Raw genomic sequence first — 24,582 nt, 5'->3', positions numbered from 1 at the left:
AGGGGTGTTTTATCGATTCTGGTGCGGAGGGGTGTTTTATCGATTCTGGTGCGGAGGGGAGTTTTATCGATTCTGGTGCGGAGGGGTGTTTTATCGATTCTGGTGCGGAGGGGAGTTTTATCGATTCTGGTGCGGAGAGGAGTTTTATCGATTATGGTGCGGAGGGTTGTTTGTTTTATCGATTCTGGTGCGGAGGGGTGTTTATCGATTCTGGTGCGGAGGGGAGTTTTATCGATTCAGGTGCGGAGGGGAGTTTTATCGATTCTGGTGCGGAGGGGAGTTTTATCGATTCTGGTGCGGAGGGGAGTTTGTTTTATCGATTCTGGTGCGGAGTGGTGTTTTATCGATTCTGGTGCGGAGGGGTGTTTTATCGATTCTGGTGCGGAGGGGAGTTTTATCGATTCTGGTGCGGAGGGGTGTTTTATCGATTCCGGTGCGGAGGGGAGTTTGTTTTATCGATTCTGGTGCGGAGGGGAGTTTTATCGATTCTGGTGCGAAGGGGTGTTTTATCGATTCTGGTGCGGATGGTTGTTTGTTTTATCGATTCTGGTGCGGAAGGGTGTTTGTTTTATCGATTCTGGTGCGGAGGGGTGTTTTATCGATTCTGGTGCGGAGGGGAGTTTTATCGATTCTGGTGCGGAGGGGTGTTTTATCGATTCTGGTGCGGAGGGGTGTTTTATCGATTCTGGTGCGGAGGGGTGTTTGTTTTATCGATTCTGGTGCGGAGGGGAGTTTTATCGATTCTGGTGCGTAGGGGAGTTTTATCGATTCTGGTGCGGAGGGGTGTTTTATCGATTCTGGTGCGGAGGGGTGTTTTATCGATTCTGGTGCGGAGGGGAGTTTTATCGATTCTGGTGCGGAGGGGTGTTTTATCGATTCTGGTGCGGAGGGGTGTTTTATCGATTCTGGTGCGGAGGGGTGTTTTATCGATTCTGGTGCGGAGGGGAGTTTTATCGATTCTGGTGCGGAGGGGAGTTTTATCGATTCTGGTGCGGAGGGGTGTTTTATCGATTCTGGTGTTGAGGGGAGTTTTATCGATTCTGGTACGGAGGGGAGTTTTATCGATTCTGGTCCGGAGGGTTGTTTTATCGATTCTGGTGTTGAGGGGAGTTTTATCGATTCTGTTGCGGAGGGGAGTTTTATCGATTCTGGTGCGGAGGGGTGTTTTATCGATTCTGGTGCGGAGGGGTGTTTTATCGATTCTGGTGCGGAGGGGAGTTTTATCGATTCTGGTGCGGAGGGGTGTTTTATCGATTCTGGTGCGGAGGGGTGTTTGTTTTATCGATTCTGGTGCGGAGGGGAGTTTTATCGATTCTGGTGCGGAGGGGAGTTTTATCGATTCTGGTGCGGAGGCGTGTTTGTTTTATCGATTCTGGTGCGGAGGGGAGTTTTATCGATTCTGGTGCGGAGGGGAGTTTTATCGATTCTGGTGCGGAGGGGTGTTTTATCGATTCTGGTGCGGAGGGGAGTTTTACCGATTCTGGTGCTGAGGGGAGTTTTATCGATTCTGGTGCGGAGGGGAGTTTTATCGATTCTGGTGCGGAGGGGTGTTTTATCGATTCTGGTGCGGAGGGGTGTTTTAACGATTCTGGTGCGGAGGGGTGTTTGTTTTATCGATTCTGGTGCGGAGGGGCGTTTTATCGATTCTGGTGCGGAGGGGAGTTTTATCGATTCTGGTGCGGAGGGGTGTTTTATCGATTCTGGTGCGGAGGGGAGTTTTATTGATTCTGGTGCGGAGGGGTGTTTTATCGATTCTGGTGCGGAGGGGTGTTTTATCGATTCTGGTGCGGAGGGGTGTTTGTTTTATCGATTCTGGTGCGGAGGGGTGTTTTATCGATTCTGGTGCGGAGGGGTGTTTTATCGATTCTGGTGCGGAGGGGTGTTTTAACGATTCTGGTGCGGAAGGGTTTTTGTTTTATCGATTCTGGTGCGGAGGGGTGTTTTATTGATTCTGGTGCGGAGGGGAGTTTTATCGATTCTGGTGCGGAGGGGAGTTTTATCGATTCTGCTGCGGAGGGGAGTTTTATCGATTCTGGTGCGGAGGGGTGTTTTATCGATTCTGGTGCGGAGGGGAGTTTTATCGATTCTGGTGCGGAGGGGAGTTTTATCGATTCTGGTGCGGAGGGGTGTTTTATCGATTCTGGTGCGGAGGGGTGTTTGTTTTATCGATTCTGGTGCGGAGGGGTGTTTTATCGATTCTGGTGCGGAGGGGTGTTTTATCGATTCTGGTGCGGAGGGGTGTTTTATCGATTCTGGTGCGGAGGGGAGTTTTATCGATTCTGGTGCGGAGGGGAGTTTTATCGATTCTGGTGCGGAGGGGAGTTTTATCGATTCTGGTGCGGAGGGGTGTTTTATCGATTCTGGTGCGGAGGGGTGTTTTATCGATTCTGCTGCGGAGGGGAGTTTTATCGATTCTGGTGCGGAGGGGTGTTTTATCGATTCTGGTGCGGAGGGGAGTTTTATCGATTCTGGTGCGGAGGGGTGTTTTATCGATTCTGGTGCGGAGGGGAGTTTTGTCGATTCTGGTGCGGAGGGGTGTTTTGTCGATTCTGGTGCGGAGGGGTGTTTTATCGATTCTGGTGCGGAGGGGAGTTTTATCGATTCTGGTGCGGAGGGGAGTTTTATCGATTCTGGTGCGGAGGGGTGTTTTATCGATTCTGGTGCGGAGGGGTGTTTGTTTTATCGATTCTGGTGCGGAGGGGAGTTTTATCGATTCTGGTGCGGAGGGGTGTTTTATCCATTCTGGTGCGGACGGTTGTTTTATCGATTCTGGTGCGGAGGGGAGTTTTATCGATTCTGGTGCGGAGGGGCGTTTTATCGATTCTGGTGCGGAGGGGCGTTTTATCGATTCTGGTGCGGAGGGTTGTTTTATCGATTCTGCTGCGGAGGGGTGTTTTATCGATTCTGGTGCGGAGGGGAGTTTTATCGATTCTGGTGCGGAGGGGAGTTTTATCGATTCTGGTGCGGAGGGGTGTTTTATCGATTCTGGTGCGGAGGGGAGTTTTACCGATTCTGGTGCTGAGGGGAGTTTTATCGATTCTGGTGCGGAGGGGAGTTTTATCGATTCTGGTGCGGAGGGGTGTTTTATCGATTCTGGTGCGGAGGGGTGTTTTAACGATTCTGGTGCGGAGGGGTGTTTGTTTTATCGATTCTGGTGCGGAGGGGCGTTTTATCGATTCTGGTGCGGAGGGGAGTTTTATCGATTCTGGTGCGGAGGGGTGTTTTATCGATTCTGGTGCGGAGGGGAGTTTTATTGATTCTGGTGCGGAGGGGTGTTTTATCGATTCTGGTGCGGAGGGGTGTTTTATCGATTCTGGTGCGGAGGGGTGTTTGTTTTATCGATTCTGGTGCGGAGGGGTGTTTTATCGATTCTGGTGCGGAGGGGTGTTTTATCGATTCTGGTGCGGAGGGGTGTTTTAACGATTCTGGTGCGGAAGGGTTTTTGTTTTATCGATTCTGGTGCGGAGGGGTGTTTTATTGATTCTGGTGCGGAGGGGAGTTTTATCGATTCTGGTGCGGAGGGGAGTTTTATCGATTCTGCTGCGGAGGGGAGTTTTATCGATTCTGGTGCGGAGGGGTGTTTTATCGATTCTGGTGCGGAGGGGAGTTTTATCGATTCTGGTGCGGAGGGGAGTTTTATCGATTCTGGTGCGGAGGGGTGTTTTATCGATTCTGGTGCGGAGGGGTGTTTGTTTTATCGATTCTGGTGCGGAGGGGTGTTTTATCGATTCTGGTGCGGAGGGGTGTTTTATCGATTCTGGTGCGGAGGGGTGTTTTATCGATTCTGGTGCGGAGGGGAGTTTTATCGATTCTGGTGCGGAGGGGAGTTTTATCGATTCTGGTGCGGAGGGGAGTTTTATCGATTCTGGTGCGGAGGGGTGTTTTATCGATTCTGGTGCGGAGGGGTGTTTTATCGATTCTGGTGCGGAGGGGAGTTTTATCGATTCTGGTGCGGAGGGGTGTTTTATCGATTCTGGTGCGGAGGGGAGTTTTATCGATTCTGGTGCGGAGGGGTGTTTTATCGATTCTGGTGCGGAGGGGAGTTTTGTCGATTCTGGTGCGGAGGGGTGTTTTGTCGATTCTGGTGCGGAGGGGTGTTTTATCGATTCTGGTGCGGAGGGGAGTTTTATCGATTCTGGTGCGGAGGGGAGTTTTATCGATTCTGGTGCGGAGGGGTGTTTTATCGATTCTGGTGCGGAGGGGTGTTTGTTTTATCGATTCTGGTGCGGAGGGGAGTTTTATCGATTCTGGTGCGGAGGGGTGTTTTATCCATTCTGGTGCGGACGGTTGTTTTATCGATTCTGGTGCGGAGGGGAGTTTTATCGATTCTGGTGCGGAGGGGCGTTTTATCGATTCTGGTGCGGAGGGGCGTTTTATCGATTCTGGTGCGGAGGGTTGTTTTATCGATTCTGCTGCGGAGGGGTGTTTTATCGATTCTGGTGCGGAGGGGAGTTTTATCGATTCTGGTGCGGAGGGGAGTTTTATCGATTCTGGTGCGGAGGGGCGTTTTATCGATTCTGGTGCGGAGGGGCGTTTTATCGATTCTGGTGCGGAGGGGTGTTTGTTTTACCGATTCTGGTGCGGAGGGGTGTTTTATCGATTCTGGTGCGGAGGGGAGTTTTATCGATTCTGGTGCGGAGGGGAGTTTTATCGATTCTGGTGCGGAGGGGCGTTTTATCGATTCTGGTGCGGAGGGGTGTTTGTTTTACCGATTCTGGTGCGGAGGGGTGTTTTATCGATTCTGGTGCGGAGGGGTGTTTTATCGATTCTGGTGCGGAGGGGTGTTTGTTTTATCGATTCTGGTGCGGAGGGGTGTTTGTTTTATCGATTCTGGTGCGGAGGGGTGTTTTATCGATTCTGGTGCGGAGGGGTGTTTTATCGATTCTGGTGCGGAGGGGTGTTTTATCGATTCTGGTGCGGAGGGGTGTTTGTTTTATCGATTCTGGTGCGGAGGGGTGTTTGTTTTATCGATTCTGGTGCGGAGGGGTGTTTTATCGATTCTGGTGCGGAGGGGTGTTTTATCGATTCTGGTGCGGAGGGGTGTTTTATCGATTCTGGTGCGGAGGGGAGTTTTATCGATTCTGGTGCGGAGGGGAGTTTTATCGATTCTGGTGCGGAGGGGTGTTTTATCGATTCTGGTGTTGAGGGGAGTTTTATCGATTCTGGTACGGAGGGGAGTTTTATCGATTCTGGTCCGGAGGGTTGTTTTATCGATTCTGGTGTTGAGGGGAGTTTTATCGATTCTGTTGCGGAGGGGAGTTTTATCGATTCTGGTGCGGAGGGGTGTTTTATCGATTCTGGTGCGGAGGGGTGTTTTATCGATTCTGGTGCGGAGGGGAGTTTTATCGATTCTGGTGCGGAGGGGTGTTTTATCGATTCTGGTGCGGAGGGGTGTTTGTTTTATCGATTCTGGTGCGGAGGGGAGTTTTATCGATTCTGGTGCGGAGGGGAGTTTTATCGATTCTGGTGCGGAGGCGTGTTTGTTTTATCGATTCTGGTGCGGAGGGGAGTTTTATCGATTCTGGTGCGGAGGGGAGTTTTATCGATTCTGGTGCGGAGGGGTGTTTTATCGATTCTGGTGCGGAGGGGAGTTTTACCGATTCTGGTGCTGAGGGGAGTTTTATCGATTCTGGTGCGGAGGGGAGTTTTATCGATTCTGGTGCGGAGGGGTGTTTTATCGATTCTGGTGCGGAGGGGTGTTTTAACGATTCTGGTGCGGAGGGGTGTTTGTTTTATCGATTCTGGTGCGGAGGGGCGTTTTTTCGATTCTGGTGCGGAGGGGAGTTTTATCGATTCTGGTGCGGAGGGGTGTTTTATCGATTCTGGTGCGGAGGGGAGTTTTATTGATTCTGGTGCGGAGGGGTGTTTTATCGATTCTGGTGCGGAGGGGTGTTTTATCGATTCTGGTGCGGAGGGGTGTTTGTTTTATCGATTCTGGTGCGGAGGGGTGTTTTATCGATTCTGGTGCGGAGGGGTGTTTTATCGATTCTGGTGCGGAGGGGTGTTTTAACGATTCTGGTGCGGAAGGGTTTTTGTTTTATCGATTCTGGTGCGGAGGGGTGTTTTATTGATTCTGGTGCGGAGGGGAGTTTTATCGATTCTGGTGCGGAGGGGAGTTTTATCGATTCTGCTGCGGAGGGGAGTTTTATCGATTCTGGTGCGGAGGGGTGTTTTATCGATTCTGGTGCGGAGGGGAGTTTTATCGATTCTGGTGCGGAGGGGAGTTTTATCGATTCTGGTGCGGAGGGGTGTTTTATCGATTCTGGTGCGGAGGGGTGTTTGTTTTATCGATTCTGGTGCGGAGGGGTGTTTTATCGATTCTGGTGCGGAGGGGTGTTTTATCGATTCTGGTGCGGAGGGGTGTTTTATCGATTCTGGTGCGGAGGGGAGTTTTATCGATTCTGGTGCGGAGGGGAGTTTTATCGATTCTGGTGCGGAGGGGAGTTTTATCGATTCTGGTGCGGAGGGGTGTTTTATCGATTCTGGTGCGGAGGGGTGTTTTATCGATTCTGGTGCGGAGGGGAGTTTTATCGATTCTGGTGCGGAGGGGTGTTTTATCGATTCTGGTGCGGAGGGGAGTTTTATCGATTCTGGTGCGGAGGGGTGTTTTATCGATTCTGGTGCGGAGGGGAGTTTTGTCGATTCTGGTGCGGAGGGGTGTTTTGTCGATTCTGGTGCGGAGGGGTGTTTTATCGATTCTGGTGCGGAGGGGAGTTTTATCGATTCTGGTGCGGAGGGGAGTTTTATCGATTCTGGTGCGGAGGGGTGTTTTATCGATTCTGGTGCGGAGGGGTGTTTGTTTTATCGATTCTGGTGCGGAGGGGAGTTTTATCGATTCTGGTGCGGAGGGGTGTTTTATCCATTCTGGTGCGGACGGTTGTTTTATCGATTCTGGTGCGGAGGGGAGTTTTATCGATTCTGGTGCGGAGGGGCGTTTTATCGATTCTGGTGCGGAGGGGCGTTTTATCGATTCTGGTGCGGAGGGTTGTTTTATCGATTCTGCTGCGGAGGGGTGTTTTATCGATTCTGGTGCGGAGGGGAGTTTTATCGATTCTGGTGCGGAGGGGCGTTTTATCGATTCTGGTGCGGAGGGGCGTTTTATCGATTCTGGTGCGGAGGGGTGTTTGTTTTACCGATTCTGGTGCGGAGGGGTGTTTTATCGATTCTGGTGCGGAGGGGAGTTTTATCGATTCTGGTGCGGAGGGGAGTTTTATCGATTCTGGTGCGGAGGGGCGTTTTATCGATTCTGGTGCGGAGGGGTGTTTGTTTTACCGATTCTGGTGCGGAGGGGTGTTTTATCGATTCTGGTGCGGAGGGGTGTTTTATCGATTCTGGTGCGGAGGGGTGTTTGTTTTATCGATTCTGGTGCGGAGGGGTGTTTGTTTTATCGATTCTGGTGCGGAGGGGTGTTTTATCGATTCTGGTGCGGAGGGGAGTTTTATCGATTCTGGTGCGGAGGTGTGTATTATCGATTCTGGTGCGGAGGGGAGTTTTATCGATTCTGCTGCGGAGGGGAGTTTTATCGATTCTGGTGCGGAGGGGTGTTTTATCGATTCTGGTGCGGAGGGGAGTTTTATCGATTCTGGTGCGGAGGGGTGTTTTATCGATTCTGGTGCGGAGGGGTGTTTTACCGATTCTGATGCGGAGGGGAGTTTTATCGATTCTGGTGCGGAGGGGTGTTTTATCGATTCTGGTGCGGAGGGGTGTTTTACCGATTCTGGTGCGGAGGGGTGTTTTACCGATTCTGATGCGGAGGGGAGTTTTATCGATTCTGATGCGGAGGGGTGTTTTACCGATTCTGATGCGGAGGGGAGTTTTATCGATTCTGGTGCGGAGGGGTGTTTTATCGATTCTGGTGCGGATGGGTGTTTGTTTTATCGATTCTGGTGCGGAGGGGTGTTTTATCGATTCTGGTGCGGAGGGGTGTTTTATCGATTCTGGTGCGGAGGGGTGTTTGTTTTATCGATTCTGGTGCGGAGGGGAGTTTTATCGATTCTGGTGCGGAGGGGAGTTTTATCGATTCTGGTGCGGAGGGGCGTTTTATCGATTCTGGTGCGGAGGCGCGTTTTATCGATTCTGGTGCGGAGGGGTGTTTTATCGATTCTGGTGCGGAGGGGTGTTTTATCGATTCTGGTGCGGAGGGGAGTTTTATCGATTCTGGTGCGGAGGGGAGTTTTATCCATTCTGGTGCGGAGGGGAGTTTTATCGATTCTGGTGCGGAGGGGTGTTTTATCGATTCTGGTGTTGAGGGGAGTTTTATCGATTCTGGTGCGGAGGGGAGTTTTATCGATTCTTGTGCGGAGGGGTGTTTTATCGATTCAGGTACGGAGGGGAGTTTTATCGATTCTGGTGCGGAGGGGTGTTTTATCGATTCTGGTGCGGAGGGGAGTTTTATCGATTCTGGTGCGGAGGGGTGTTTTATCGATTCTGGTGCGTAGGGGAGTTTTATCGATTCTGGTGCGGAGGGATGTTTTATCGATTCTGGTGCGGAGGGGTGTTTTATCGATTCTGGTGCGGAGGGGAGTTTTATCGATTCTGGTGCGGAGGGGTGTTTTATCGATTCTGGTGCGGAGGGGTGTTTTATGGATTCTGGTGCGGAGGGGCGTTTTATCGATTCTGGTGCGGAGGGGAGTTTTATCGATTCTGGTGCGGAGGGGTGTTTTATCGATTCTGGTGCGGAGGGGAGTTTTATCGATTCTGGTGCGGAGGGGAGTTTTATCGATTCTGGTGCGGAGGGGTGTTTGTTTTATCGATTCTGGTGCGGAGGGGAGTTTTATCGATTCTGGTGCGGAGGGGTGTTTTATCGATTCTGGTGCGGAGGGGAGTTTTATCGATTCTGGTGCGGAGGGGCGTTTTATCGATTCTGGTGCGGAGGGGAGTTTTATCGATTCTGGTGCGGAGGGGAGTTTTATCGATTCTGGTGCGGAGGGGTGTTTGTTTTATCGATTCTGGTGCGGAGGGGTGTTTTATCGATTCTGGTGCGGAGGGGTGTTTGTTTTATCGATTCTGGTGCGGAGGGGCGTTTTATCGATTCTGGTGCGGAGGGGAGTTTTATCGATTCTGGTGCGGAGGGGAGTTTTATCGATTCTTGTGCGGAGGGGTGTTTTATCGATTCAGGTACGGAGGGGAGTTTTATCGATTCTGGTGCGGAGGGGTGTTTTATCGATTCTGGTGCGGAGGGGAGTTTTATCGATTCTGGTGCGGAGGGGTGTTTTATCGATTCTGGTGCGTAGGGGAGTTTTATCGATTCTGGTGCGGAGGGGTGTTTTATCGATTCTGGTGCGGAGGGGTGTTTTATCGATTCTGGTGCGGAGGGGAGTTTTATCGATTCTGGTGCGGAGGGGTGTTTTATCGATTCTGGTGCGGAGCGGTGTTTTATGGATTCTGGTGCGGAGGGGTGTTTTATCGATTCTGGTGCGGAGGGGTGTTTTATCGATTCTGGTGCGGAGGGGAGTTTTATCGATTCTGGTGCGGAGGGGAGTTTTATCGATTCTGGTGCGGAGGGGTGTTTTATCGATTCTGGTGCGGAGGGGAGTTTTATCGATTCTGGTGCGGAGGGGAGTTTTATCGATTCTCGTGCGGAGGGGTGTTTGTTTTATCGATTCTGGTGCGGAGGGGAGTTTTATCGATTCTGGTGCGGAGGGGTGTTTTATCGATTCTGGTGCGGAGGGGAGTTTTATCGATTCTGGTGCGGAGGGGCGTTTTATCGATTCTGGTGCGGAGGGGAGTTTTATCGATTCTGGTGCGGAGGGGAGTTTTATCGATTCTGGTGCGGAGGGGTGTTTGTTTTATCGATTCTGGTGCGGAGGGGTGTTTTATCGATTCTGGTGCGGAGGGGTGTTTGTTTTATCGATTCTGGTGCGGAGGGGAGTTTTATCGATTCTGGTGCGGAGGGGAGTTTTATCGATTCTGGTGCGGAGGGGAGTTTTATCGATTCTGGTGCAGAGGGGAGTTTGTTTTATCGATTCTGGTGCGGAGGGGTGTTTTATCGATTCTGGTGCGGAGGGGAGTTTTATCGATTCTGGTGCGGAAGGGTGTTTTATCGATTCTGGTGCGGAGGGGTGTTTATCGATTCTGGTGCGGAGGGGAGTTTTATCGATTCTGGTGCGGAAGGGAGTTTTATCGATTCTGGTGCGGAGGGGAGTTTTATCGATTCTGGTGCGGAGGGGAGTTTTATCGATTCTGGTGCGGAGGGGAGTTTTATCGATTCTGGTGCGGAGGGGTGTTTTATCGATTCTGGTGCGGAGGGGAGTTTTATCGATTCTGGTGCGGAAGGGTGTTTTATCGATTCTGGTGCGGAGGGGAGTTTTATCGATTCTGGTGCGGAGGGGAGTTTTATCGATTCTGGTGCAGAGGGGAGTTTTATCGATTCTGGTGCGGAGGGGTGTTTTATCGATTCTGGTGCGGAGGGGAGTTTGTTTTATCGATTCTGGTGCGGAGGGGAGTTTTATCGATTCTGGTGCCGAGGGGAGTTTTATCGATTCTTGTGCGGAGGGGAGTTTTATCGATTCTGGTGCGGAGGGGTGTTTTATCGATTCTGGTGCGGAGGGGTGTTTTATCGATTCTGGTGCAGAGGGGAGTTTTATCGATTCTGGTGCGGAGGGGAGTTTTATCGATTCTGGTGCGGAGGGGTGTTTTATCGATTCTGGTGCGGAGGGGAGTTTTATCGATTCTGGTGCGGAGGGGAGTTTTATCGATTCTGGTGCGGAGGGGAGTTTTATCGATTCTGGTGCGGAGGGGAGTTTTATCGATTCTGGTGCGGAGGGGTGTTTTATAGATTCTGGTGCGGAGGGGTGTTTTATCGATTCTGGTGCGGAGGGGAGTTTTATCGATTCTGGTGCGGAGGGGTGTTTTATCGATTCTGGTGCGGAGGGGAGTTTTATCGATTCTGGTGCGGAGGGGTGTTTTATCGATTCTGGTGCGGAGGGGAGTTTTATCGATTCTGGTGCGGAGGGGAGTTTTATCGATTCTGGTGCGGAGGGGTGTTTTATCGATTCTGGTGCGGAGGGGTGTTTGTTTTATCGATTCTGGTGCGGAGGGGAGTTTTATCGATTCTGGTGCGGAGGGGTGTTTTATCGATTCTGGTGCGGAGGGGAGTTTTATCGATTCTGGTGCGGAGGGGAGTTTTATCGATTCTGGTGCGGAGGGGTGTTTTATCGATTCTGGTGCGGAGGGGAGTTTTATCGATTCTGGTGCGGAGGGGAGTTTTATCGATTCTGGTGCGGAGGGGTGTTTTATCGATTCTGGTGCGGAGGGGAGTTTTTTCGATTCTGGTGCGGAGGGGAGTTTTATCGATTCTGGTGCGGAGGGGTGTTTGTTTTATCTATTCTGGTGCGGAGGGGAGTTTTATCGATTCTGGTGCGGAGGGGAGTTTTATCGATTCTGGTGCGGAGGGGTGTTTTATCGATTCTGGTGCGCAGGGGTGTTTTATCGATTCTGGTGCGGAGGGGTGTTTTATCGATTCTGGTGCGGAGGGGTGTTTTATCGATTCTGGTGCGGAGGGGTGTTTATCGATTCTGGTGCGGAGGGTTGTTTTATCGATTCTGGTGCGGAGGGGAGTTTTATCGATTCTGGTGCGGAGGGGTGTTTTATCGATTCTGGTGCGGAGGGGCGTTTTATCGATTCTGGTGCGGAGGGAAGTTTTATCGATTCTGGTGCGGAGGGGTGTTTTATCGATTCTGGTGCGGAGGGGTGTTTTATCGATTCTGGTGCGGAGGGGTGTTTTATCGATTATGGTGCGGAGGGGTGTTTTATCGATTCTGGTGCGGAGGGGAGTTTTATCGATTCTGGTGCGGAGGGGTGTTTTATCGATTCTGGTGCGGAGGGGAGTTTTATCGATTCTGGTGCGGAGGGGTGTTTTATCGATTCTGGTGCGGAGGGGTGTTTTATCGATTCTGGTGCGGAGGGGTGTTTTATCGATTCTGGTGCGGAGGGGTGTTTGTTTTATCGATTCTGTTGCGGAGGGGTGTTTTATCGATTCTGGTGCGGAGGGGTGTTTTATCGATTCTGGTGCGGAGGGGTGTTTTATCGATTCTGGTGCGGAGGGGTGTTTTATCGATTCTGGCTTGGCTGCCCAGTGAGGATTACCCACATCTGCTCTCCGGTCACCATTGGTGGCCAACGCCTTGAACGGTCAGAGACTGGCTAACATCACCCATGTCACAGCCCCGGTGAGTCTCAGTTTATCCGGAAACAATCATGAACAGTTAACCCTTTATGTTATTGACTCTCCTCAAGCTCCTATTGTCCTGTGCCATCCCTGGTTAGTTAAACACAACTCCCACATTGACTGGCTCGGTCGCAAGATTGTAGGCTGGAGCTCATTCTGTCACTCCCACTGCCTCCCCCATGCTCAGATTCCCTTTTCTCCAAGACCAGATCCCCCTGAGGAATTTCCGGACCTTAGTTCCATCCCTCCTGAACATGGACCTCAAGGCTGTGTTTAGCAAGTCCCAGGCCACTTCCTTATTGCCTCATCATCCATATGATTGCACCATTGACCTCTTGCCTGTCCCAAGGGACTGCCTGTATTCCCTGGCTGTACCTGAAACAGAAGCCATGAATAAGTACATTCAAGAGTCTCTGGCTTCAGGCATCATCCGGCTGTCTTCCTCCCCTGCTGGTGCCCATTTTTTTTCTTTGTTGAAAAGAAGGACGGCTCCTTGTGCCCATGCATTGATTACCGGGGACTGAATGAAGTCACTGTTAAGAACCGTTACCCTCTTCCGCTCATGAACTTGGCATTTGAACTACTACAAGGAGCCTCAGTTTTCACTAAGCTTGATCTCCATAATGCCCACCATCTTGTCTGCATTCGCAAAGGGAACGAGTGGGAGACAGCCTTCAACACCACCTCTGGCCATTACGAGTATCTGGTCATGGCATTCGGTCTGCCCACCGTCTTCCAACCCCTGGTAAATGACATTCTCGAGGACATGCTGAACCAATTTGTTTTTGTGTATCTTGACGACATTTCGATTTTTTCCCCCAAGTTCCTTGCTGAACACATGGGTCAAGTCCGCAGAGTTCTCCAGTGCCTTCTGGAGAGCAAGCTCTTTGTGAAGGCTGAGAGATGTGAGTTTCATTGCAATACCGTCTCCTTCCTGGGGTATGTAATTTCAGGCCATTCCATTCAGATGGACCAACAGAAGGTCAAGGCGGTGGTCGAATGGCCCCAACCTTCGACTTGTCAGGAGTTGCAATGCTTCTTGGGCTTTGCTAATTTCTATCACCACTTCATCAGAAATTACAGTACACTGGCTGCACCACTCACTGCTCTCACCTCATCGGCTGTCAGATTCCCTTGGTCCCCTGCTGCTGAAAGAGCATCTCTGACCTGAAGGAATGTTTCACATCTGCCCCCATCCTGATTCAACTCGACACCGACTGGCAGTTCATTGTGGAGGTGGATGCGTCTGACATTGGCAGAAGAGCTGTTCTCTCTCAGCGTTCAGCCAAGGATGAGAAGGTACACGCCTGTGCCGCCTCGTCTCACCACCTCACTCCCACAGAGTGGAATTACTATGTCGGAAACCGGGAGCTGCTGGCTTGAAGCTAGCTCTGGAGGAGCGGAGGCATTGGCTGGAGGGAGTCAAGGTGCCATTCTTGGTCTGGACTGATTACGAGAATTCGGAATATATCCGTACTGCCAAGCGTCTCAACTCCCGTCAAGCTCGTTGGTCCCTGTTCTCTCAAGATTCAATTTTACTCTGTCCTTCCACCCTGGTTTCAGGAATGGAAAATGTGATGCCCTCTCCCAAAGATTTCCTTCCTCTGAGACCCCTGAGGTACCTGACGTCATCCTCCCTGCTCACTGTCTCGTGGGTTCAGCACAATGGGACATTGAAGCCATGGTGCAAGCTGCTCAACAGAGCGAGGCAGCCCCTAGTCAATGCCCCACTAACCGGGTTTATGTTCCCAGCTCTGTCCACTCACGGGTATTACAGTGGGGTCATTCCTCCTGGTTATCCTGTCACCCTGGAACCAAGTATACTCAGGCCTTCATTAATTGGTGGTTCTGGTGGCCCTCCATGGGAGATGACATCTGCAACTTCGTCTCACCCTGCTCGGTCTGTGCTCAAGGCAAGAACTCTAACCGGTCACCTGCTGGTCTGTTACAACCCCTGTCTATCCTCAAGAGACCCTGGTCCCACATTGCCCTGGATTTTGTCACTGGTCTTCCCACCCCCCCATCAGATGGTAACACCACCATTCTCACAGTAGTTGATCATTTCTCCAAGTCTGTACACTTCATTCCTTTACCTAAACTCCCCTCTGCCAAAGAAACAGCCAAATTACTAGTACTGCATGTTTTTAAATTACATGGTTTACCTGTAGATGTTGTGTCAGATGGGGGCTCTCGGTTCACATCCGACTTCTGGAGGGCATTCTGTAATCTGGGTGCCTCTAAGTCTGTCTTCAGGATTCCACCCACAGACCAATGGCCAGACCGAGCAGGCCAACCAACAGTCAGAGACAGTATCACGGTGTCTGGTCTCCCAGAACCCCTCCGCATGGAAACAGCAGCTACCCTGGGCTGAGTACGCCATTAACTCTCATCCAACCTCATCCACCAGTCTGTCTACCTTCGAGTGCTGCCTTGGTTCCCAGCCTCCACTGTTTCCTGCCTAGGAAGAGGAGGTTGGTGTTCCATCTGCCGAGGCATTCATCCGCCACTGTCAGCAGATGTGGAGGCGCAGTCACTCTGCCAGGATCAAGAGTCAAGCTGACCACCATCGCTTCAAAGCCCCATGTTACCACCAGGGACAGCGTGTGTGGCTTTCAGCCCGAGAACTGCCCTTCAAGGTGGATTTCTGCAAGCTTGCCCCTCGCTTCATCAGCCCCTTTCCCATTGCTAAAGTCATCAGCCCTGCTACTGTCTCAAACTCCCCTCCACTCTCTGCCGCATTCATCCCATCTACCGTGTGTCCTGCATCAAGCCTTTCATGAGCCACCTCCTGTGTCCTGTCCCCAAACCTCCCCCCCCCCACTCACGGCTCATCGATGGGTCAGAGGCCTTCACAGTGCGTCAACTGCTGGACATTCATCGCCGGGGCTGTGGCCTCCAGTACCTTGTGGACTGGGAGAGTTACAGTCTTGAGGAGAGATGCTGGGACCTCGCCCGTAACATCCTGGACCCCTCTCTCATCCAAAACTTTCATTGCCAGCACCCAGCTCTACCTGCCATGGTGCCAGGAGGTATCCGTATTGAGGGGGAGGTACTGTCGGTACCTCCAGTTGAACTCTGTCTTTTTGTGTGTTTCCCCCTAGCTGTCAGTCTGTGGTTTTGTATTGCCATGTGCTCCTGTCCCTGCTCCTGCTCTATCACTGAGTACTCCATCTCTCATCTGTTTCTCATTATTACCTGTATTGCTGCCACCTGTGTCTCATTGTGCTCCACCTATCATCTGCCTCTCTGTTTATTGCTCAGTGTATTTCAGTCCTGTGGTTTCACCTGTTTGTTATCAGATTGTGCCAGTGAATTTTCCTGAGTTTTTTCAGCATTTGTATCTGCGCGCTGTCTGTCTGACTATTGACTCTGCCTGTTTCCTGATTCTGGATTTTTGATTTCTCTGAATGTTTTGATCCCTGCCTGAACTTTGTCACTGACTTTGTTTGCACCTTGGGATTTGTTCCTCAATTAAAATCACAGTGTGCACAGTACTGGGTCTGCGATTAGATCCCTGCTCCAGCATCCTGACAGGTTCATAGGCAATGTAACTCTTTTTGTGTGACTTCCATCTTGCACAAACAAACTAGAAAATGACTGATCAGTTCTCAAAATGTTGGTTGTAATTAAACCAACAAGAATACAGCATCTGGAGCAGGGCCAGACCTTGGGTCCCTTAAGCCTTCTCTGGCATTCAATAATATTTTGGATGACCTGATCTCAGGAACTTCACATACATGCCTATTCATTATCACCCATGATTTCCTTGTAAACTATAACAGGTCTGATTTTTACTTATTATCCTAAATCAAGTGGACTTTCTATAAAGGCTAACAATCGGAAGCATCTGTTGAAGCATCACAGTTCATCAGCAGAATTTAGTGCTTCAATCTATTACACAGCATGCAGGCGGAATGAAATATTGCCTAACTTTGATGGTCTCCCAGACAAGTGATAATTATTCCACTGCCTTTATTGTACTCACCTTACCTATTTTAACAATAACTAATTCTCTTTCCTAAATGGTTAATACAAAAATAGTAAATTTTAGCAACTTGGCAAGTGGTAGCAAATTAGATCAATATTGTGGGAATGCCTCAGTTCTTTTCATCTCCCTTCAGATCACTAACCTTATAAATAAAGATCAGGACAGATGGAAAATATGGAAAAATTGGATACTTTCTAATCTCTTCAAAAACTCTCTATTATCAGACATACCAGCTTCTGAATGAGTCATTGAATTAAAACCTTTGGACTTTCAAGTGGGCAACAAATTATATTAATTCAAAAGCAAAGGGTGGGATAGTTCTACTGGAGCTCAGGTTTAAAGTTACCCTTCATAGTTACCTGATCATAATTTCATTGCTGTCACATCTCTCACTTTATAACAATATACTTCTCAAAACACTTTATAGCAAATAATATCCTAAGATCATAAAAAGTTCCACATAAGCTTAAAGATCTTTCTTGTTTAACAATATAAATATGCAATTTATTATCATTTTTATCTATATTACCATTGTACATGAACTGAGTTATAATTGCAATCTTTTCATTGTACGCTAGATGGCAGAACAATTCCTGCCCAACAGTTTATTTCCGGTTAGTGTCATGCGAGGTCTCTGAACTTATAATGCTCTGTTCACCTGACACAGAGTTAAGCACAAATGCTATCCTCTTAGTCCAGGTCTAAGATAGTGTTCATATAAAAAGAGTAATTCTACTTTACCCATCTTATCAACTTATTCTATAACCCTTCCTCTATTGACCTTAAATAAATTAATGTGGATAAATCCAATTGTTCAATTTGATAAGATATTCCACAATGGGTGGCGGAATGGAGATAAGTCTCTACCAAAGAAGGTACAAGGTGCTCCTTCCCTCCGCTAGCCTGCAGGTCACCCTTGAGCAAGGTGTAGCACCTGTATTACCCCCCAATCAGGGTTACATGAAGCCATGGGAGCAGGTAGTGCATGGTTGTGTGAGCAGCCGGTGGATATCACAAGTCCTGCTTATGTGACCACTGACACCAGGCAGGCAATCTCTGAAGAGTATTAATAACGGCTGGGGTCACCTGTCTTGTAAAGACACTGTCCAGAAGGAGGCAATGGCAAACCACTTCAGTCGGAAAATTTGCCAAGAGCAAAAATGGTCATGATCATCAACATCAATATGACACAGCACGTGATGATGATGTTTCCACACTACCACCGAAGTCTAGATTAAAATCTATTTTTGTGAATTCCCTATTTGAGTTTTTAAATTCGAATCCCTTCAAAAACACAAGCACAAAGGCAAGACTGACATTCCACTGTCAGACATGACATCTTCTAAAGAAGTTATTGAATCAAAACCCTGTCTGGCCTTTCAATTGGACAAAAGAATTATTGCATTAATTCAAAATTTCATAATATTAATTTTCACTTGTATCTATTAATAATTCTGATGAAAGGTCAAACAGAACCATTGGATGATCTGATAGAAGTATATAATGAGAGGCATAGATCGAGTAGATAATCAAAATTATTTTCTGATGGTGATAGTATCAAAAACGAGAGCATAGATTTGCAAGCAATAGAAAATCTGCAGATGCTAGAAATCAAAGTGCTGGAGGAACTCAACAGACCAGGCAGCATCTATGTAAAAGAGTAAACAGTCGATGTTTTGGGCCAAAACACTTCATCAGGACTGAAGGAATAATCTATCATCAGGGGCATAGCAGAGCAAGGAGTTTAGACAGACGTTTAAATCTGCAAGGCATAGAAGGATGCAGTCCTAATACAGGCAAATGGGATTAGCGTAAATGACAAATAGTCAGCGTGGACATGCTGAACGAAAGGAGGCGTTTCCATGCTACACAACTCTATGACTCGGTGTCTCCAAGTAGTAAAATTTTATCAAAATTGTTATTAATAATAATTATATAGTTCAAGTTTTATCATAATTACTTCATTGACAAAATGTTTAATTTTCATTTCTGTAGTCATCAACAGTTTTTAACCAGAATTTCACCCCTCATGCTGTCATGAATTAATAGATCACGTTGAACAGCTCCAGCAGATGGCCAAATGCCTCTACTCATGCCAGTGAACGCAATGGAACTGCTGAAAATCCTAGTGATGATTGATTGCCTGGTTCTAATACTGCTCCGGAATTTGGGCAATGTGTTCATCCAAGACCAGCACACGGATATGAGCAAATGCTTTTCTAATGATTCTTAGCAGAGACTGCCTTGTTACATCTGCAGTGGTCACTGTTGTTATCATGATCTTTGCCCTCTGCCTATCCTGCAGCACAATCCCTCCATGCAGTAGAAACAGAGACGAGGAAGCAGATTCTGATGGAAAGCAGGATTCCCATACTTGATTGGTTTCAACAGAATAATTCCAGCCAGTTTTCCATCTCTTTCTCCCCAATGTGTCAGAGGAAAATTGGATGCTCTCCCAATGCTGTGTTCAGTAAACAGTGGCCAACCATCTAACAGTCTGTTAGAATTCAATCTGAGCTGCTCTCAACGAATTTAGAATCATTGAGTTTGGATCTTCCTTTAGCTAATAAACTTATTTGAATTCTATGACAAGAGCTACAAAAGTGATGTTGACCTTGCATTAGTCATACAATTTATTGCTTATAATATTGAAAGTGCTGTGTTGTAAATAGTTTCTCAGATTCCATTTAAGAATTGCTTCTGCCCTCTGTACAAGAATGCTGGTGACTGTGCAATAGAAACAAGGAGCTAAAGTTTTATTTTTCTGTGGGCCGTTTGGCTGATATGGTCACAGGGAGAGCCTTAAGGATTCAAATGGAAGGGCGTCAAGGGAAGCATTCAGAATCAAATTTCTTATCACCGTTTTATATGATGTGAAATTTGTTATTTTGTACAGCAGTACAAAGATGTAAAATTACTATGAATTGCAAAATAAGTAACAAATGCAAAAAAAAGAATAATTGGGCTGGTGTTCATGGACTGTTCAGGAATCTGATGATGGAAAGGAAGAAGCTGTTATTGAATCATTGAGTGTGAGTTCTTCAGACTCCTGTGCCTCCTCCCTCATGGTAGTAACAAAAAAAGGGCATGTACTGGATGAGAGGATCCTTAATGATGGATGCTGCCTTCTAGAGGCACTGACTCGTGAAGATTTCTTCGTAGGTGAGGAAGGTTGCACCTGCGTTGGAGTTGGCCAAGTTTACAACCCTCTGCAGTCTCCTGTGACCCCGGCTATGATGGAACCAGTCAGAATGCTCTCCTCTGTACACCTACAGAAATTTTCAAGAGTCTTTAATGATAGACCAAATGTCCGCAAACTCCTAATGAAGTAAAGCTGCTGGAGTGCCTCATCGTGATTGCATCATCGTGTTGGGCCCAGGCTGGCTCCTTAGTAATTTTGACACCCGGGAACTTAAAGCTGCTCACCTTTTCCACTTCTGACCCCTTAATGAGGACTGGTGTGTGTTCTCCTGACTTCTTCCTGAAATCCACAATCATTTCCTTGGTCTTCCTGACGCTGAGCTGTTGTGAGGCAACTCAACCAGTCAATCTATCTCACTCCTGTACACCTCCTCATTGCCATCTGACTCCATGTACAACAGAGAGCAATCAATGCCACATCAGCATGGTAATAATCGTACATCTTGAGAATCCCACTAAGATAGTCAAATCTAATAATGACCAGAACCAACTGGTGCCAGTCTTCTGAACTTGGATACCTCTAGGTCACCAGAAAAAGAGTGTAGCAGCATAGCTCAAGTTGTCTCTGTCCATTTTCCATGTATATTTCCAGTTTCCAAATATATTTCCAGTTTCATGATTTTAAGGGGATAGTAGCCATATTTCATGATACTGCTAATTCCCCAATCTGTATAAGGGATAGCTCTGTTGGCAATGACAAATTCCGTCTTTGTTCCCTATGGTAGAGCATGGTGCTGAAGGATAGATATTTATGTTTATTGACCCTACTTTGGTTAAGAGGCAGATGGAATAACTGATCTACTTAGGATACTATTCCTGGGATGTCAGGACTGTCTTACGCAGAGAGGTTAGAGAGACTGAGCTTGTACACGCTGGAATTAAGGAGATTGAGAGGGGATCTGATTGCAACATGTAAGATTATTAAGGGATTGGACAAGATAGAAGCAGGAAATACGTTCCAGATGCTGGGAGAGTCCAGTACCAGAGGGCATGGTTTGAGAATAAGGGGTAGGTCATTTAGGACAGAGTTAAGGAAAAACTTCTTCTCCCAGAGAGTTGTGGGGGTCTGGAATGCACTGCCTCGGAAGGCAGTGGAGGCCAATTCTCTGGATGCTTTCAAGAAGGAGCTAGATAGGTATCTTATGGATAGGGGAATCAAGGGATATGGGGACAAGGCAGGAACCAGGTATTGATAGTAGATGATCAGCCATGATCTCAAAATGGCGGTGCAGGCTCGAAGGGTCGAATGGTCTACTTCTGCACCTATTGTCTATTGTCTATTGTCTATTGTCTATTGTCTATTATCAAGACCAGTGAGTTCGTCACCTATATCTTGCACATCTGGTTCCTCCTAGCTCTTTGTCCTGCTTGATGAATAGGAAATAATTTTCCTTTAATGATTCGTTATCATGGTCTTACGTTATTTAGGAACAATGCAATAACCATCCAGGATCAAAGTCCATTCCAGCTCAATGGTGGGTGTAGTTGACCATCCGTAGCTTGTAGTTCAGCGCATCTGCCTTTGAAGTTCCAATCAGCCTATCAAAAGCTGGTAAATTCTTTCCTTTTGCTTGTTTGTCTGGTGCAATGGATTTAATTCACACAAAGTGAAGACTACAAGCTGTAAGTACCTGCTGAAGCCAAAGGAGCAAGATGGGTTAGAAATTTATTAGTTAGAAGCTTCCCAAGTTAAGATAGGCACTAGTTAACCAGTAGGATCCAGTCCTTCCCATGATCAGAGAATTGCAACACACTTGACCACCATCTTTCATGTTATATTTACACAGCAGAGTGATCTCAGAGTGTCTCCTCTAGGACTCAGGCTTCAGCAAAGGCTATGTCCAAACATCAAGGTTGTACAGTTGATCAACTTAGTTGAGTCCAAGGAATGGATTTGGCACTGGTTTGGGTTCGGGGATGGAGGAGAAGGTGACGCAATTAGGCATCACTCTGCCTTTGCATACCTCATCAGGATTTACTTCGTGTTTGTCAAAGAGCAAAAGGTTTTCTGAAGCTTTAGCCTGTAGTGACAAGGGTCTCAGATTCCATGTTTCAAAATGTGGAGCAATGTAAAAGCTCTGCACTGACAGAGAGAACCTTATTTACACAGCTTTCATTTTTCTCATTGCCAGTTATCAGCTAATTTAGAATTAAGCTATTTATTGATTGGAGGTTGTAATGATGGGAGATCGATGGGGCCCGTTGGTTTTGAACTGGCTTGTGAAGAACAATGCCTACAAGATGCATATTTTGAGGATAGCAGGGAAGTCTTAATAGGTACTGTTATTATGACGGCTGTATATGAATGCCTGGGCTGTGGGGGAGTCTGCAATTCTGTCAATCTCTGTACAGGTGCTCTCTGCTTCTGTGGACAGAAGCAAAAACAGATGGTGTTTAGGTGACCTTGCTAATGTAACAGTGAGTAGCGAACTATTTGATGTAGTAGAGATCAATGGCCCTGAGACTAGGAAACGTAGAATGACCATGACTTCTGCAGGCAAAACAGACCAGCATACATGAAAGGAATCAAGGTCACAGTGAGAACAAAGAATGCAGTTTGAGTGTTGGACTTTTCAAAGTCCAGTTTAAGGCAAAACTGGCAGAATCTGTTATTCTGTTAGTAAATAAGAACGGTCATTTTAGGTGGGGGAGGGCTAGTGAATTTAAAAATTACCTCTTAACTTTAAGCTTGAATTTACTGTTGACGTAATTTGGACGAGACTCATGCAAAAGTGACATAAGTAACGCAATAAACCTGAAAGTAAGGGGTTTCATAATGGCATAAAGAGCCCCATGAATAGATGTAACATGGATGTATTATCAATAACTACTAATCTCAGTTAAGATGATTTTCTACTGTGCTATTTTTGGTTAGTTGTGTGATACAAATTCCAAGCCATGTTACTTCAGAAACCAGACTTCACTGAAGTTAGATTGGAGCCAAATTAATTTTATTGCTAAAGTGTACCTGAAGATAAGATTTCCAGAGGTGTTAAGCAAAGTGAACCCCAATCCATTTCTATCTTCCTCAAAATTACCTAGTTGAAGCAAATTGAAGCAGGATACAATATAGAAATTACAGCACGGGAACAGGCCCCGCTGCCAACAATGTTGTGCCAAACCAATTAAATTGGTAATTAAATGGCCAACTAAACTAATTCCCATTTACCTACACAATGTCCATATTCTCCCATTTTCCTCACATTCGTGTGCCTATCTAAACTTCTCTTAAAAGTCTCTAATGTATCTGCCCCTACCACCAGCCCAGGAACCCACCACTCTCTGTATAAAACCTTGCCCCTCATGTCTCTTTTAGAAATCTCACCTTAAGTGCATGCTCTCCGGTATTAGACTTAAATTAGGTATCATAACCTAGCCCTTTTCAGAGTTATTTGCAAAGGTTTACATTATTTTTTATTTGGGAAGATAATTACTAGACTGTTTTTGTTTAAGTGAAATAATGCTCAACAGACGAGCATGTGCATAGAAGCAAAATTGTTTTAGATTGATAATGTTCATCAAAACTGGAAAAGTTAGTTTTACTGGAAGTTAAGATGCAGACACATAAAGGAGGAAGGAAAGGAAAGAACGGTCTATAGTCAGGTGTGGACGTGAGAGATTGAATGACTGAAATGTTGATAGAGCAAGTCAAATGGGACAAGAAACATGGTAGAGTTGTCACTGGCAACTGGACAAGTAGCTAAAAAGGTGAAATGGTAGTTGTAAGCTTAAATTGCTGAATGATATTGATTCCCATAGACAACAATATGCCCAACCAAATGATGAGCTTCTGGTGAGTGAGCTCAATAGAGTGATTTAAAAACTGAAACAGAGTGGAAGTTGGATTAAAAAATAAAATGGCAATCAATCATAGTTCCAAGTAATACTTCCAGTGATAATTATAGCAAAGTGGCGCTCAATATGCTTGTGCAGGAAAGACATCATGGAAGTGAATTGACAGGATATTTCTGTTTCACCTGGAGGGAACTTATGGGCATAAAAGGCAACTGAAGGTAAGTTGTTGTGGAAAGTATTTGGGTTTAATGGAAGGCTGGACAGAGAGACACTGCTAGCCCCTGACTGAGTGAAGTTCCAGAAGGAACCAGCTCCCAGGCTCACCTCTGCAGAACTACAGGAATAACAATATCGGTACATTTTGGTCTCAGCTGATGCAACATTGATGCATCCTAAAAGGGTAAAGTAAGCTGCAAGTTTTTAAATGTTCTTATGAGTACAGTATACGTTACACCCTTCCTCGCTGTCCATACTAGGGTGGGGGTGAACATGAGGTCATTCTAAGCTCTGTAAAAATATCATTAATGGACAGGATAACCAACGAAGAAGTTCTACAGAGAACGAAAACAAAACGTACATTACCGTAGATGTCGGATTATAAGCCGCTACTTTTTTCCCACATTTTGAACAGCTTTGAACACTGCGGCCTTTACTACGGTGCGGCTAATGCATGGTTTTTTTTCATGCCACCAAAAACATTTTGCCTCGTAACAGTAGACCAATAAAATTGATGAGTAGTTCACAGAGGTCCAATGAAATTGTACGATAAATCAAGCGCACTTTCACAATTAAATTATTGTAAATCAGTCATTTGTACTCACCCTCATCAACATGGAAAACACTCGAAGAAAAGCATTGTGCTGCCTTTATGGCAGTTATTTAGTTTATAATATTTTCGCTTAGTAATTCATTTTCTAGTTAAAGTTAGAAGTGTTTTAACTATATTTGTTTTCTGTACTACATCGCGGGATGCTATGACGTCACACCCGGTTTCGCCGCGTCTTGTGGGAAAAATACCGTTTGCGATAAACGGGAAGGTGGGGGCGAGCACATTACGCGAGCGGCATTAGATCTGAGCGAACGCTGCTTTTAAGTTAAAGGCGATCAATAACTTATCCTGGTAGGCTGCAGTATATATATTTTTTACCAGTCGTTAGGAGATATTGGAATGTTGTTCAGTAAAAAAGTATACGCAACGTATATTTAAAAGTAGCCGCGTTACAGGCACGGTTCGAAAAAAAACATTTGCAATATGTATTTGTTTATGTTACCATATGGATTTAATTAAAAGTTAAAAAATCCTCACGTGTAATATCTTTCTGTGTAAATATCTCATATTACAACGTGGGACACCTGCGGCCGAAAATCCGGTGCGGCCTAAAATCCGGTGCGGCCTGTACAAGTACAAAATTGATTTTATTTCTAAAAT

This window comes from Hemitrygon akajei, chromosome 3, assembly GCF_048418815.1.
Source record: "Hemitrygon akajei chromosome 3, sHemAka1.3, whole genome shotgun sequence".
NCBI lineage: Eukaryota > Metazoa > Chordata > Chondrichthyes > Myliobatiformes > Dasyatidae > Hemitrygon > Hemitrygon akajei.
This window is presented reverse-complemented; position numbering follows the sequence as displayed.